This window comes from Rhynchophorus ferrugineus, unplaced genomic scaffold (assembly GCF_030347505.1).
Source record: "Rhynchophorus ferrugineus isolate W39M unplaced genomic scaffold, kcgeb_rfMv2 rfM2, whole genome shotgun sequence".
NCBI classification, from domain to species: Eukaryota; Metazoa; Arthropoda; class Insecta; order Coleoptera; family Curculionidae; genus Rhynchophorus; species Rhynchophorus ferrugineus.
Genome location: NW_027472581.1, coordinates 22,428,849 through 22,444,690, shown reverse-complemented (window position 1 = coordinate 22,444,690; position 15,842 = coordinate 22,428,849). Strand labels below are relative to the sequence as shown.

At 31.7% G+C, this 15,842-nt stretch overlaps 1 protein-coding gene and 1 non-coding gene across 3 annotated transcripts in view; both read right to left on the bottom strand.

Moving 5' to 3' along the window:
- LOC143191556 (zinc finger protein 1) overlaps window positions 1-15,842 on the bottom strand; it is a 749,575-nt gene that overhangs the window by 319,193 nt on the left and 414,540 nt on the right. The gene's annotated exons all lie outside the window — the stretch shown is intronic.
- On the bottom strand, window positions 13,490-13,593 carry LOC143192131 (U6 spliceosomal RNA). Its single transcript, XR_013004749.1, has one exon. It is a non-coding gene; the product is annotated as a U6 spliceosomal RNA (small nuclear RNA).

The following is a 15,842-nucleotide window of genomic DNA, read 5'->3' as shown; positions in this document are numbered from 1 at the left end:
GAAAATTTGATGTAAATATTTGATGGTTATTTATATGTATAATTTAAACAAACAATTTAAACTATAAATATAATTTTACATAATTCGAAATTACTCAACTATTCTTCAACTGTTCTTAGAAATATAATATATAGAATATATTCTGATATTTAACAATCTAAAATTTTTAAAATTAACTGATCTCTACAACATAGAGATCCGAGAAATTCAAACATCTCCGTCATAATATCATGTACTCATGAAAAAACCTAACCCCAACATACCAGTTTGGGTTTATTAACAAGCATTCAACAATTAACCAGGTCCACAGAAAAACAGATATTATCGAAAAAGCCTATGAAAGTAAAAAAATATCCTCAGCTATATTCTTAGATGTAGCACAAGCCTTCGATAAGGTTTGGCATAAAGGCCTTGGTTATAAACTACAAAAAATGCTAGCACACACTGTTTAAACGACACATCGAACTATTAAAATCGTACATTATAACCAGAATGTTTAGAGTCAGACAAGAAGCTTACTCTACAATAAAAGAAGATAAAGCAGGTGTAACACACGGAAATGTACTGGGAACAACGCTTTATCTACTCTACACTTGTGATATACCACAAAGGTAGAATATTACGATGGCTACATTTGCTGATGATACTGCGATTATAGCTGTCGGAGACAATAGTGAAGAAGCCTCACGAAAATTACAACAGGCAAGTGATAATATAAATAATTGGACACAAGCTTAGAAAATAAAAATTAATGAAAGTAAATCTGTACATGTGCAATTCACCTATAAACAGATCGTACAAGCACCAATAACATTAAATAATACTATCATTCCATATAGCAACAACGCTAAATATCTCGGAATTAATCTTGATGCAAAACTTCGCTGGAAGCAATATATAAAGAAGAAAAGAAATGAACTGGAATTGAAATATAGGAAAATGTACTGGCTAATTGGAAGAAAATTATTAGTACATAATAAATTGCTAATATTGTATATACTGAAACCTATATGGACATACGGAGTTCAATTATGGGGATGTTCTGTAAAGAGTAACATAAATAAAATACAAATTTTTCATAACAGAATCCTGAGAGGCATTGTGGGCGCACCCAAATACTATAGGACTGATATTACCTACATCGAGACCTTCAATGCCCACAGTTAGTTAAGAAATCAAGATAATTGCAAGGGGGCATAAGGAAAGACCCCATTCGCATGAGAATATTGAAGTATTGCAGCTTTGGATACCAAGAGAACAGGACACAGACTCAAAAGGATCAAACCATCTGATATTGTATAGTGTTCTCTAATGAGGTGTATATAATAAGAATACAGCAGTGACATATATAAACATTATTTCACCAGAGACTGAGATAGGGCTGGTGGCTCATCCTAGTTATATACCTAGATTTAAGTTATCATAAAAAAAATTTAAGGTTAGATGGAAACGACTAGTAACAATATAATAATTAAATAATAAAAAAATAACATCATAAATAAGGAAACGTACATTTGACTGAAATAGTAATTTTTGTTGAGACTTATTTTAACTATCAACTAGTTCGACTTCATAGCCAAAAAAACTTGCTCTATGTGATCTTAACAATTAATCAATAATATTTGTTATTTATCTCAGTTATAATAAAGTAAACGTGATGGGGATAGCTCTTGTCTTGAAGACCAACCATTATGGTTTCAACACTCATGTGCTCGGTTCTCCGCCTCATGAACACCACCAAACCATTTTACCAGACACATGTTATGTCCACATCTTATACTATACTTTTTAAACGTTGATTAACTTCGAATTTTGTACATGTATTGCAAATTAGTTTAAATTTTTAAATAGTAAATACATTAATGATTTGACTACCTCGAGCTTTCGGTTAACAGATTGTACATTTACTAGCCTAAAACGAATTGATGATAGTACTTTTAAGCTGAAAGACATCACCAGTCAATATATCATTACTTTTACAAAACAAAAATTTATTTACCTATACTCATATATAAAAATGCATTTTCTTTTCCTTGTTTGTCATTAAATCATTAGGGTGTCCACGTCTACTTTTGTTAGCAAATTTAATTATTTCATAGTATCACTCTCCACTATTCTTTCATCCAAGCAAAATCCTGTGTAATTTCTTTTTCTCTGATTCTCTGAATTTCACATTCTTCGACTTTGACTCCCAACAAATTCTAGCTACATGTAACCTATATCATTTTTAAAATAAAGGTTTAATTATTAACCACTTACTAAAAAATGTTTGCTACTATTCTTAATGGACAAACCTCATTAATGAGTTGACTACTTCAAACACAACAAGAATAATTTTCTTCTCTGTTCTTGTTATTGTTTTGAAATTTGCTGCTATTTCGGGGAAAAATGTTGGCATGTTTTGATTCCTATTTGATGTAGTTGAGAATGATAAAAAGACCACTATAAATAAAGTTGATGCTGTTTGGATTTCATTAACTTTTAAAAATTTAACCTTACATTTTGCACTTACCCTTGTTCTTCCATTTTTTAAAATCAATATATGTTAAAATACCAAGAGAAACATAACAATTTTATTATTATTCCTATAGAATTGTTAATTTAACACAACATCTAAATATTCAAGATTTTTTTTGTCGTTTTCACTCCATCGACTGTATGGATCGACTTGGAAAGAATGTACCTTCTTTAGAAAAGGAAGATATAGTTTGTTCTATGCAGGATAGTGAGCATGAACCAAATCCGGAAATATTTGTTAGGTAATGTATCCTGTTAACATATTGATTAAAGCAACAGACGGCTATAGTCGGCTCGAATCCCACAGGACATAGATGTACTTTATATTTATGATTGTCATTATAGATGTTTCTAGGCAACAGTGTAAAATTTGACAAGGAAAATCATCCTAGTCACGCTAATAACCTGGCTGAGTAAAACCGAATATCTTCTGGGATGGTCTTTCTAATTTGGTCACTGATTAGGCTTAATGTTCAGCATCGCGGTTCGAAAGTTCGCCGTTTAAGCTATGGGTCCAATGCAGTTAAGTCCTAGTTAGTAAAAACAAAAAAAATCCGTAGCAAAAAGAAATATTGTGATAACCACCTTATCGTTTAAAACGGAACGTTTTCTCAATAAATACGCAAATATTTCCTCAAAATATATCGAAAGTGACTCCGTCAAATCGCATAGTATATTATTATCCATCCCAGATTCGCATCATATCAATAAATTGCGATACAAAAATAGGCCCCACCGCAAAACCTCAAAAATATTGTTCGCCGTCCTGGCAGGAGGATGCCGCTTCTCTGGCACCAAATCCATTTCGGATGCAAAGCCAAATTTTATTAAGAACGTTTTTTTCTCTACCCCCTACAACCCCCACCCCCCGGCGGCTCCTGCTTACTCGCCCTCGCCCCGCACGGTCGAAATTTTATGGGAATCGCACCGAAATAATTTTCAACCTTGTTGCAAAGATCAGTTTTACGAGGGCCAACGCTACGAAGGGCGAAAAGTGGATGGCCCGCTGAGCCCGCGCCCGTGAAATACGCATAAAAACCAGGAAATATGAGTTATGGTGACATTATCACATGCTCCATTTAATTTCAGATCTATTTTGAATGTTTTATTCGGATGCCAAGGGTTGTCTTCTTGTTCTTGCCTTGTCGGTGTCGTATTTTCGTTTAAAGGTCCGCGCGTCTCTGTCTCTCGGTTAGATTATTCTTGTCGGGGTTTTTTTCCTCTCTCGGTCTCGCTCCGTTCCTAGACGCTGAATATGCAAGTTTTAGATATATGTGTCATTGTTTATCCGTACGTCCATCTTTCTTTTTCCACTTAATACTTTGCATATCTGATTGTTGTTTTACATTTAAATACATTCGAATATTTCAATGAAATGTGGACGTAACTTATTATAATCGGTTACGCAAAAAGTAATTTCGATTGTTTGTTTTCAATGCGAATTTATCCGTATATATTTCGACACTATCAAGCTTATAAGCGTAATTTTGATGGATGACCAAACATTATATGCAGCGCATCAAAAGTACAGCATATGAAAGTTCTTCGGGGTCCAACCACAGCTTTTCTGTATATTATTGCTGTAATTGAAAACGTGCAAACCAATTCATATTCATGATCATAAAAACTATGCAGTTTCGATGACCTGGCAGTTGCCATTTTCCTATTTTCGGAATTAAAATAGCAAAATATCACGAAAATAATCTTTAAGAATATTTATGTTAAAAGACCTATAGCTTCCAATGAAGTTAATGAATCAAGTTACATTTTACTAAAAACGTTCCATAGACCTATAATAAGGTTTTATTAACCAATTATTATCAGATATATTCTTTATATTACTCTTAGTAGTTCCACAATCTGCCCAGAGGGCAATAACTATTTGTTATGTTTATATTATATATACTTCATCACTTCATTAAATGATCTCCTGCATAAAATACTATTTTGATTAATTAGTCTTATACTGGGGCTTATTCTAAAGTCTATGTATATCCAATATATATATATATATATATATATTGCATATAATTGAGATGACGGAGAAATTTCTTTAATTTTATCTCCTGTACCATAAAGTATGCAATACTTTATCAAAGGCCTGAGATATGTTTAGGAATGCAGCTGAACAATATCTGTTTGGCGTTTAAGTCCATATTTATAACAGACTAGCGACCCGCCCCGGCTTCGCACGGGTGCAATGCTGATACTAAATTAAATACACTACAGAAAAAATATGAACGTTGTATATAAAAACATAGCGGCCCGCTACGACTTTGCACGGGCATAAAATATATATGCCTATGTCACTCAATGAAAACATGATTAAAATGGATCCAGTATTTTTGGTTCATTCATTACTGCCCTTGGCCTGCACGCATTAAATTTGGAGTAAAACAATTCCTCTTCCCCTATACTTACTATGAAGATTTCCTGCTATCTTTGGAATATCTAAATTCATACAATTTTTATTACATTACACATTTTTAAACGCAAATTTTAAATTTGTAATATTTCCGAAAATATTTGTTTAATTTACATGCTGTAAGGAACCATATTGATCTATATTAATTGCACACTGTATTTAAGGTACTTAATTCGATAAGGATTAATGCCGTATTGCTTAAAATAGCTTCGTAAATAAGCCATTTTCTCACGTAAAAAGTAAACAATAAAAATGGTTAATGTGGGTTATCCCTAAAAGATAAACATATACCATCGCGGACTTTTTTGTAGACCTTTTTATGGTGTACAATACTGTAGTACATTAATTTGATCTAACTCGTAGGGTTAGGCAGCGTTTTTGCTAATTGCTAAATAAGCCTAAAAAAATAGGTTAATTTACGACATCACGTTAGAAACCTCTAAAATTAGCAATGTTGCCTTAGTATATTATGCATGTATTATACATATTAATCTTCCTCTTGAATCACTCTATCTATTGAAAAAAAACCGCATCAAAATCCGTTGCGTAGTTTTAAAGATTTAAGCGCACATAGGGATATAGGGACAGAAAAGGCGACTTTGTTTTATACTATGTAGTGATATATGATATTTTAAAGTTATGTAGTAGGAAAAAAAATAAAAATTAAATTTTCACCAACTTATATAATGGTCATTTGCGTAACAAGTTAGTAGTACTCTTCAGTGTTTTTAGCATTTAGTATATCTCACTATACAAGATCACGCAGTTTCTTACTTTTGAATCAGCGTCCTGGTTAACTGCGTGTTACGCAAGAGTTGCGGAAATTCGGCATTCGGTTGACAAGGCAGCACAGTTTTTTCTTCTTCTACTTTTTTTACGGCAATTGAACCTTTAAGGTTTCGGTGAAATTGCTTCTATAGTAACTGGGTGCATCCACAACACTTCTCAGTACATTATTTTGAAATATTTATGTAATTGAGTTGTAACAGAGTAGCCCTTATAACAATTGCAACTTGTGAAATCGAAGTAACCATTCCATCGGATTTTATCTGGCACTAGTACACTACGCGTTGTTGGTCTGACCATATGCAGATCAATATTTTATAACTGTTAGTATTCCGCTTCGGTGTCTTTTGGATTAAGTCATATATTTTTGTACTTGGGATTGCCGCAATAGATTCACTTTTCATCGCCATTCATAATGCGCCATAAGAAAATTTTGTTTTTGGCTGGCAAGTATGAAATTATGAAATGGAAACGGTCCGAAATGTTATGTATATGGTAACCATTTTACTTCTTTTTCGATTTTTCGGTAGTTTGAGCAGTATTTTCATCCAATAACTTGCAATATATTAATATGGAACTTTCGTGGAACTCTAGATTGTTTTTTTTGGCCAGTGATATCAAAATCGCCACTATTGAATTGAACCCGAAACCAACAAGTGAGATATAATGAAGCAGCATTCCTATAAGTTTCTAAAAGTGTAGTGTTAGGTATCGACAGCCGAATTTTTCAATTCAAACAACACAATTAATGAAGGTCAAAAATATAATTTTGAGAATTACATAATTAGCCTCTATTGACACTGAATAACTTAATAATACTAAATGCAAAACTGTTCTTTTACATAAAGTCATTTCGACACCATCGAGTTTAATTATTAAATTATGTTGGTTAACAGTTGTTTACATTAACACCTCGCATTTTCATCAATAGATATAGCTGATCAAAATATATGCAAGCACCTACGATGATATTTAAGTCGTTAATACGAAAAGCAACAAGTGGAATATGAAGGAGCGCCATCGACAAAGGTTTCAAAAAATGTTTGATGAAATTCGATAGCGATATTTTCAATTGAATTAACAAAAGCAATTCATGCCAGAAATTGAATTTTGAAAATTCCAATATTATCATCTCTATACAGTACATAACTCAGTAATACTAAACATAAAATTGTTCTTTTATATAGATAAATGTGATAGGAACGAAACTATCGAATTAATTTATTATATTAGACTGTATTGTAACATTTGTATACATTAATACTTTGAATTTTCAACAATAAATATAGGTTATCAAAATTCAGGAATGCAAATACAGGCAATCGGAAGAAAAATTTTCAGAAGGATTACTGGAGGATACATTACTAGAGGTCTGAAGAAACACATCTAGGAACAATACTTTATAGTTATGTAATTTAGAAAATCAGAGTAAATTAAAATTTACAGCTTAATTTATCAGAATAAAATTAAGTTCTAACTTTTTGAAATTAGATGGTAACAGAAAGATCTACGCTCAATTATAACAACAGATGATTGTTAAACAGTATTTTTAATAGTCCTATATAACATACAACAAACCGTTGCCTGAATATCGATAATTGGCGAATCCATCCACACCGCATATGTTCAATAAATTTAATCCTAAAGTAATTCGAGGACGAAGACACGAGTCGACCGTAGAACCCTGGATATTTATACGATAAAAGGAGTTTACATGTGAGGAGATGAAACCCGAAGCTGGAGGGTCAACCGCATAAACTTTCAAAACTGTTCGCTGGCCAGGAGTTGCGTTCACGAAAGCATTTCTCGCTAGTTGGAGAGTTGGAACTAGTCGAGTTCGCCGTCTTAGTAGGATAAAGCTCCGGGCAAGTACGATCAACTATGTTAAACATTTTATTGGAGGAGATCTTCAGGTTAAGTTAGGAATTGATGATGGGTTGTGGCTTCGGGCTCGTCTTGATTAAACGAACGCCGAGGAAATAGCTCGGGTTTTGCTAATGTCGTCCCTTACTTAGGAATGGTCAGATGGAATGAATTGGAACGAAAAAATAGCTCGTTTGTAGTACTTAAAATTGAAACGCTAACATCGTAAATTGCCCAGTCAGATTTAATATTCTATTAAAGAGCTAATTTAAGTGTTTTTTATCTCTACTATTAGGCCTATGAAATCGATACAATTTATTTTATTAACCGACTTCAAAATGGGAGAAGGTTCTATGTTCGGCGGTATATATTTTTTAATGTATATTCGCCAATTCCTCCGTTAATTATAGACCGATTTTCAATTTTTTTTTATTCGAAAAAGCGCACCTCCGAGGTGGTCCCGTTGGAACCAAGTTAGGATCTGATGGGAGGCAAATAGAGGGAAAACCTCTAAGTTCAAAGGCACGTACAATATTTTCACATATTTTTTATCTAAATTAATCAGATATGAGTATAATCTTATCGCTGAACTGTTGTGACGGAAAATCGGAAGTAGTTCAGTGTAAAAGTCAGTCAGTTTGCTTTTCAAGCACTAACCATATTATATGAGACCTCCTAGAAATATTCTAAGCAACTGTTTCTGTAGTGTAATGGTTAAAATGTTGAGCCCACACGCGGAGGTCGTGGATTGGATTCCCAACAGGGAGCAACTGTTTTGTTCGAATTTGGTAGGAACATTGATCACCTAGACTAGGTAGCGGATACCAGGACCTGAAACGTTCCTTATTTTTGTTTATCATTGTGTCTTTATTCCTATTTTTCATTATACGGGCTGTACTTTAACTCGCGCTACCCATTGTAATACTTAATAAAATAACTCCGTAAGATTTTGAGTAAATATCTAAAACTAAAAAGAGAAAAATAAAATATTTTTAACAAAAAAATTGAACCGAGTTCAAAAAATAAATAAGGTAATCACTAAAAAGTAAAAAATAATCAAACTTAGACATTTAGCACAAAAAAACGTTGTAAAATAATATGTGTACATAATAATTATTTTAATAGCTAAATAAGTATAACAAAAAACTTATTTAACCTATCCATATACACAAAATTCAACTTAATACCTACCTTAATCCTATTTATCTATTTACAATATTATTTTAACTACTACCAACTGTTAGTTTGAAGTCAGTGCCGAGCCTAAAAAATACAAAAATAATAATATAATTTTGTGAAGTATACACAAAATTAAATTACGAACAAAACAAATCTAATTTGTTGCTTTTCACTTTGGTTTTTACTTTTTAGTGAGCTCCTTATTTATTTTGTGAAGTAGGTTAATTTTTTTTTGGATCTATCGATAGTTGCTATTTTTTCCCACCTTTCAGGTAATTTACGGATTTCATCTCGAAATAATGTCTGGGATCTGAGATTAATACATAAGATCAATGAATTCAGAAATACATTAACTTATTGTATTTCAAAATGTACTTTTAAGTGTAAATGCAAATTCTTAGAGCGCTAGGTTTTGAAAATTTGAAAAAATAGATTTTCTCAAATATCAACAATAGAATAACCCCTTGATTTAAATTTTTTTTAGTATTTCCTTTTTAGCCTATCCCTAGTTTATCCCTATAGGTTCTTGTGATGCTCAAAAGAGTTGAACGTAAGGTTTTAGAGTAATGAACAATAAGTCCACATGTGTTATATTATTATTGTAACAGTAGAGTTAATGCTACACAGCACTACGTTCAATACGAACTTAAAAACCTACATAAAAGATTCCAATGTTTTTCTAAAAATTATGATTCACTGTTGTGGATAATGAAAGGTGTAATTTGTACAAACGTATTAAAAGATTGCTTTTAGTAGTCAGTTGAGCATTGGCCTGTCTCTTTGCTCAAAAATGTATCAACACAAATGCAGCAAATGCGGATAATTGCTTGGAGGGTTGACCCTACATGAGCTACCAAATACACACTAGGGCAATGGCATTACCCGGCAACAAAAATTTCTTCTCGGGAAAAACGGTAACAGGTAATAAAAAACACAATTTTTACGATAATTTTAAATGCAAAATATTGGTAATAGACCCCCATACCATTCCAGATAGATGTTTTAAGGCCGTGGAAAACCATACAGAAAACTGTATTGACGTTAATATATCGTCTTTTACTAAAAAAATGTTCCATTATTGGGTGTGAAGGTTCCAACTGGATTCATAGTTTTCCAGGATGATGTTCACAAAGCCTCCTATCGAATTACCATAAATTATTTCCACATTAAAATATCCAAATACAATTAGAGGTAAGTACGAATAGAATATATTTTAATAGCAAGCAAGCTGACATATTTCATATAAGAAAGGAAAAACTTAACATGGGTTTCTATATAGATTACATAGTAACACATCATTCTGCACCTTCTTCTGATTCTTTGAGGAAAGTAAAGGGTGAAATTTTACCTGAAATTATATATTTACTGTTCTTTATTACCAGGAAATGGTGATTGCGTTGACCATGCTAAACAGGATACTGTTATAACAAAAATAATAATTAGATGTTACTTGTTTTGGTGGACGAAAATAGTTAGTAGAATAGAGAGGTCAAAATGTAAAACGATAGAGATCAACTATGTACTTTCGAGAATCATATAAGATAAAAAAAAGTTCAGAAAGGAAAATTCAGGTACATAATATATTATTTACTTAACTATGTTCCCGTTATTTTATATTTGTAAATAGACTTATTAATTTTGCTAAAAAGGGAAATTACTGTATAAAAATAAATAGTATATTTTATTTATCAATATAATTTGTAGATATTACATATTATTATTGTATTAAAATTAACGCAATAACAATCTACAATTAATAGCCGGCTTGGTGGCGCAGTGGTAAAGGCGATGGGACGGTCCTCCTGCTGTTGCGATAGCCTTAGATTAGAATCCTGCTGGGGCATGGTCATAAATTCATGTTTATGATTGTTTAAAATTTGTGAATGTTCTGGGTAAGAGTGTAAAATCCGACAAGGAAAATGATCCCAGTCACGCCAGTAACCAGGCTGGGTAAGACGGGATGTCACTCGCCAGTCGGTAGGCTTAAGCTTTATATATATATATATATATATATATATATATATATATATATATATATATATATATATATATATATATATATCTAAATCTACAATTAGGAATTACGTTTTTAGAAACCAAATTACAGGTAAATTAGTTGAAATGTCGTGAAAATGGATTTTTGTATTATTGTTGACTGATGGGATATAATTTATATACATAATACTTAAGGTCTTCAATTGTTCTAAAATTATAAAAATTTTTTGCACTCTCGGTTTCCTGTAGACTTTTATGTGTGACTATTCTATGGTCAACTTTTCTATGACAAATTTTAATGAAATTTCCATATATTAAAAGGTAACACTTATTACTAATATTTTGATTTTTGGCGCAGCAGTGTATGTATCACATATAAAGAACATAAATATAGCTAAATAAATGATTACAATAAAAAAGAGGAATCTGTCCTGGCTGGCCAAGAATTGATATAACATCTTTTCAGTTTATGTTTTGGGCATGTTCCATCCCGGTATAAAAACTTTCTTATTCATTTTATTATCGTCACGGAAACCTTCGCTGACCGCGTGAAATTTTATTGACGGTATCGGCTATAAAATTGGAAAATTGTATTTTCCTCTCGGCTTTCGAATCGTTTATTTTTAAGAAAGGACGATATCTTATTTCGAAATCTCAGGAATAAAGTTTTTTTTTTCGGTATTTACAAATTTTATTTTCGAAACCGGAGAGCATGTTGTTCAATGCTACCTTCAACTTTGACATAATTAATTCTGAAAACTCTAAGACATAAGTAATAGGATCATAAAAATTTTTCTGTAATATAAAATTTGTTATTTATAGTTCTCCTGTATAGTCTCCAAGTCTCCTGTATACTTAAAGACACTTTTAGATGAATTGTAGAAATTTGCATTAAAGCTTCAAAAAATGTTTTTCTTTCAAAATAAAGTACGATTTTATGAGCCAGTCATGAAAATATTGTCATCTCAAATAAAATTCAGGATGTTTTTAGAAGGAACAAATAGTTGTCATAAGCAAAAAGACTTGACAAATCGACTGAGAAAGTTAATGCGACATCAAAATTATTTCACAACCTATTAAAAAATCGTGTTAAACGACATTTAAATATATCATATCTGTAGAGTTGATATCGAAATCAACACTCAAAAATTACTACTAACTACACTAAGTTCATAGAATAACATCTGCAATATTCTGCTTTGAAATCTTATTCACAACGTGATACTCTATTCCAAATTGAAGGTATAAACATAGAAATACTCTTGTCTAAATAGAAGACAAAAGTGAAAGACAACAAGATTCACAAATGAACTAAATATAGTTAACTACATCTTAATTATATCACTTAAGAGATGCCCAATTTCAAGTTAAAAACACAATCATAGAAAAACCTCGGCACCCCATCTTGATGGGTGATTGAATTAACCAAATGTGCTAATAGTCAAAAGGTACTCCAAATTTCGTTTAATGAATGAACTATGAATGATGAAACTAATATTTAAAAGTGTTAAACATTTGGTAACCAGATCTCCAGGAGATGATATCAGGAGATTGTAGCAAACAAAACCATACGAACTTATATAAAGTGTATACATTTAGTGTATTTTCTCCCACTCGTCTTACTTGTTAATTAATCCAAGTACATAGGAAAAGTAGTAATAAATTAACTGTAAATTAAGATTGTAACACGAAGTTCTTTGATTAATTACCAATACTTATCACTATGTAACCAACGGAAATAAAAATAAAATCCTATCTAAAAAAGTATCCAAGATTTCTCCGTAAAACATGAAAGAATCTTAGAATAAATAGAAATAGAATTCTATTAGAATAATAGAATAATAACAAATGGGTAGGTCTTAATAGTCATAACTTTTATGAATAATTGATTGCAGATATATTGTTCTTCAAAAATTAGTTCGGAAAATTCTAGAATATAAATAAGTGTATGTAAAAAGTTTTCTGATTTTTTTTTGATTTGATATAATTTTTAGATATAATTGCAGTATTATGAAATTTGTTGTAGTTTCCTATCAAAAAGGTTTTAGTTAGATGGGTAGTAAACTTATTAGTATATTTCTCGTTTGGATTTCAAACTCATCACTTAACGATTGATTAAGATCATAGAGTAAGAGTTATATTGAAAAGGCGTTTGAGGAAAATAAATACAACTCTACAGTATTGATGGATGTCTTACATGTGTTTGACCAGGGGCAGATTGAAATGCTACTCCACCTCCGAGTGTATGTATGTGGACGCAACATAATCGTCTCTCTTGACCCCATCTGTATACATAATCTATATATTTTGCTTCACTACCTGTTTGAACAAAATACGAATACTTTGTGGCTTTATTTATTTATTTTTTAATGAGTTTTTTCATGAATACGTTTGTGTTAAAACTTAATGGGTCCCATAATTGATAGTTGGAGATAAAAGCCAGATCTATAAAACAGCTTTGATTGATTGATAATTGAATTTATGTGTATCTTCTCCATGGGCAATATATTAAGGGAAGAATATTTTGTGATGATGTGATTTCTCTTGAACCATAGAGATCCATAGATTAGTAGTATAATTTTTAAGGGAGATATTTCAGCTTCACAGTACATACTGCACCGGACTTGTTTTGGAACTTGTATTGTTTATGATATTCAGCTTTTTCAGATATGATGGGGCTGCCTAGGACAGGAACACTGACTGCCATAGTTGTTTCGATAGTGTAAAAATGTAGAACGCTTCACAATTTTGCGTGATATTCTTGGGCAGATGCCATGCTAATATTTTTTGTATCGCCTCGATTTTAGTATATGTCTCGTCGGGGTGAGTATTCGAATAACAAAAGGAAAAAAGTGTTTGGAACATTTGCTGATGACACAGTCATTATGGCAAATGGAAGAATTTATTATGGAAAATGAACCATAGGCGTCTGGAAAATATAGTTTAATAGTTAGAAATCTACTTATGTCAATATGCGTTGCGACAAAGAACATAAACCTGATAATGCAAACGCCTAACTTAAGAGATGCCCAATTCCTCAAACAGACTCAGAGAAATACTGCGGCGTCCATTTTGATGGTAGATTAAATTAAACAAAACTTCCTAGATTAAAGAGATTGATTGGTCATGATACAAAAGCGCTGTTAAAATAAGACATTAAACTGAATAGTATCCAACGCTGCTAAAACAAAGTTTTTCGACTAATTAACAATAACTATTGCTACATAATCAATGGATATTAAAATCAAATGAATATAAAAAAGTTTTCCAAGATTTTTCAAGACATGAAAGAAGCGTACTATATCATAACAATATGTAAGTAGTACAACTTTGGGAAATTAGTAGTAGTGTTACTTATTTATTGTGTAAACAAAAAAAAAGTATATATTTACATATTAATATTATACTAAGAGTATACTGCTTGATCTGATATGTGTCAAAAGTATAATTTTCATATTTATGTAATTCGTGTTTGCAGTTTGGCTGACGTTAACTTAAATTCAAAGCAAAATAGGATACATAAGGAAACCTAAATGTTTCGAATTCGATTCACCTATGATAAAAGCTTGTAGGGAATAAATTCATTCGTCGACCATATCTACAGACCATTAAAAACTCGAAAAAATACCCTGACGATTCGGTGTACATAAAAATCAGCGAGAGAAATCTGAATAATTCATAAGTCTCCTTGCACGAATCATTACACGAGTCATGTCGTTGGTGCGACAAACACTTTGTTCGCAACAATCCGATGACTTGCTCGTCTCCCGGCCCTCACTTATTTATGTAAGCACACGCGGAAATTTCAGTCATTTATCTCGGACACGTTGACAGTATTCCTCAAAAATCTTTTCCGAGTCATAAAGGCGGCCACGCAAAATCGAGAACGGAATTAATTGTTTAAAAAGTCCCATCCATCACCTAAACCAGTTGCGACGATCTTCTGCTAATAAAAATATTTTTAGAGACGGACATAACGGCCGACTTCTTTTTGAACGCGAGATTTATACGTTGACATAAATAAAAATGGTGAATTTATAACGTCGCTACATTATTGGCCTATACAATTTCTAGATTATTAGGTCAGCGACGTAAAAAACCGTCTGTAAGAAGACTCAGACATTATAAATATGTCTTGGTCTAACATTTTTCATTATGTACGAGGTTTGGTAAAATATTGATTTTTTCGCGATTAGTTTTTTATTAGTTAATATAACAAGTTGCCCATCTGTGAATAGTTACAGGGTGTACAAATATGTCTTGAACGTTCTTCATTTTTGTAGTTTGAAAGTTTTATTCAGATAACTGATCCAGTGTATTTTATTAAAAGTGTTGTCTATAGTTAGCTGTATTGAATTGTAACATAATACTTCAAAAACATTGTTATCAGTTATTAAAAACAATAGTGTATTTAATTTTTTTTTAAATAATTTACTAAATTGTTTCTATTCGTGTTAACTAACCTACAATTTGTCTTTATAATCACTTAAATCCAGATATATGTCTCAGAAGACTCATGAGTACCAATTTAGTAGTTTCTAGTCTGATATTATTTATATATTCGCATTGTTGATTTTTATTTCAAACGCACTTAGCAAATGGTTTGATGCTTTTGAGCCCATGTCTTGGTCTAATGTTATCCAAGAGTTGGAATACCTCTATATTAACATAAAATGGAGTATCTCCTGTTTTCTCGTGATTATTTTGATTTCCTGAGTAACAACGGGTATCTGAAGGTCTCGGTGTAAGTAATCAATCCATATTATTACGGTGGCTTACTATGTTTCTTAGGACTTCCTCCTGAAAAACTTTGTATTATAGTTACATTGCTTTTCATGGAGCATCCCCAATATGGAATTCTATATAGGTTTTAATATTTGCTTCTATGATAGTATTTTATTATATACTAATAATTGCATTCCTCCAATCCTCCAATCTTCCACTTAACCAACTCATTTTCCAACTCCAGTTTTTTCCTTTCCTTGTAAACATGTTTCTTCCAGCGAAGTTTTAAATAATACCTATGCGGAATGATAGTATTACTTATTGTTATTGGCATCTGTGCAGTCTGATTATA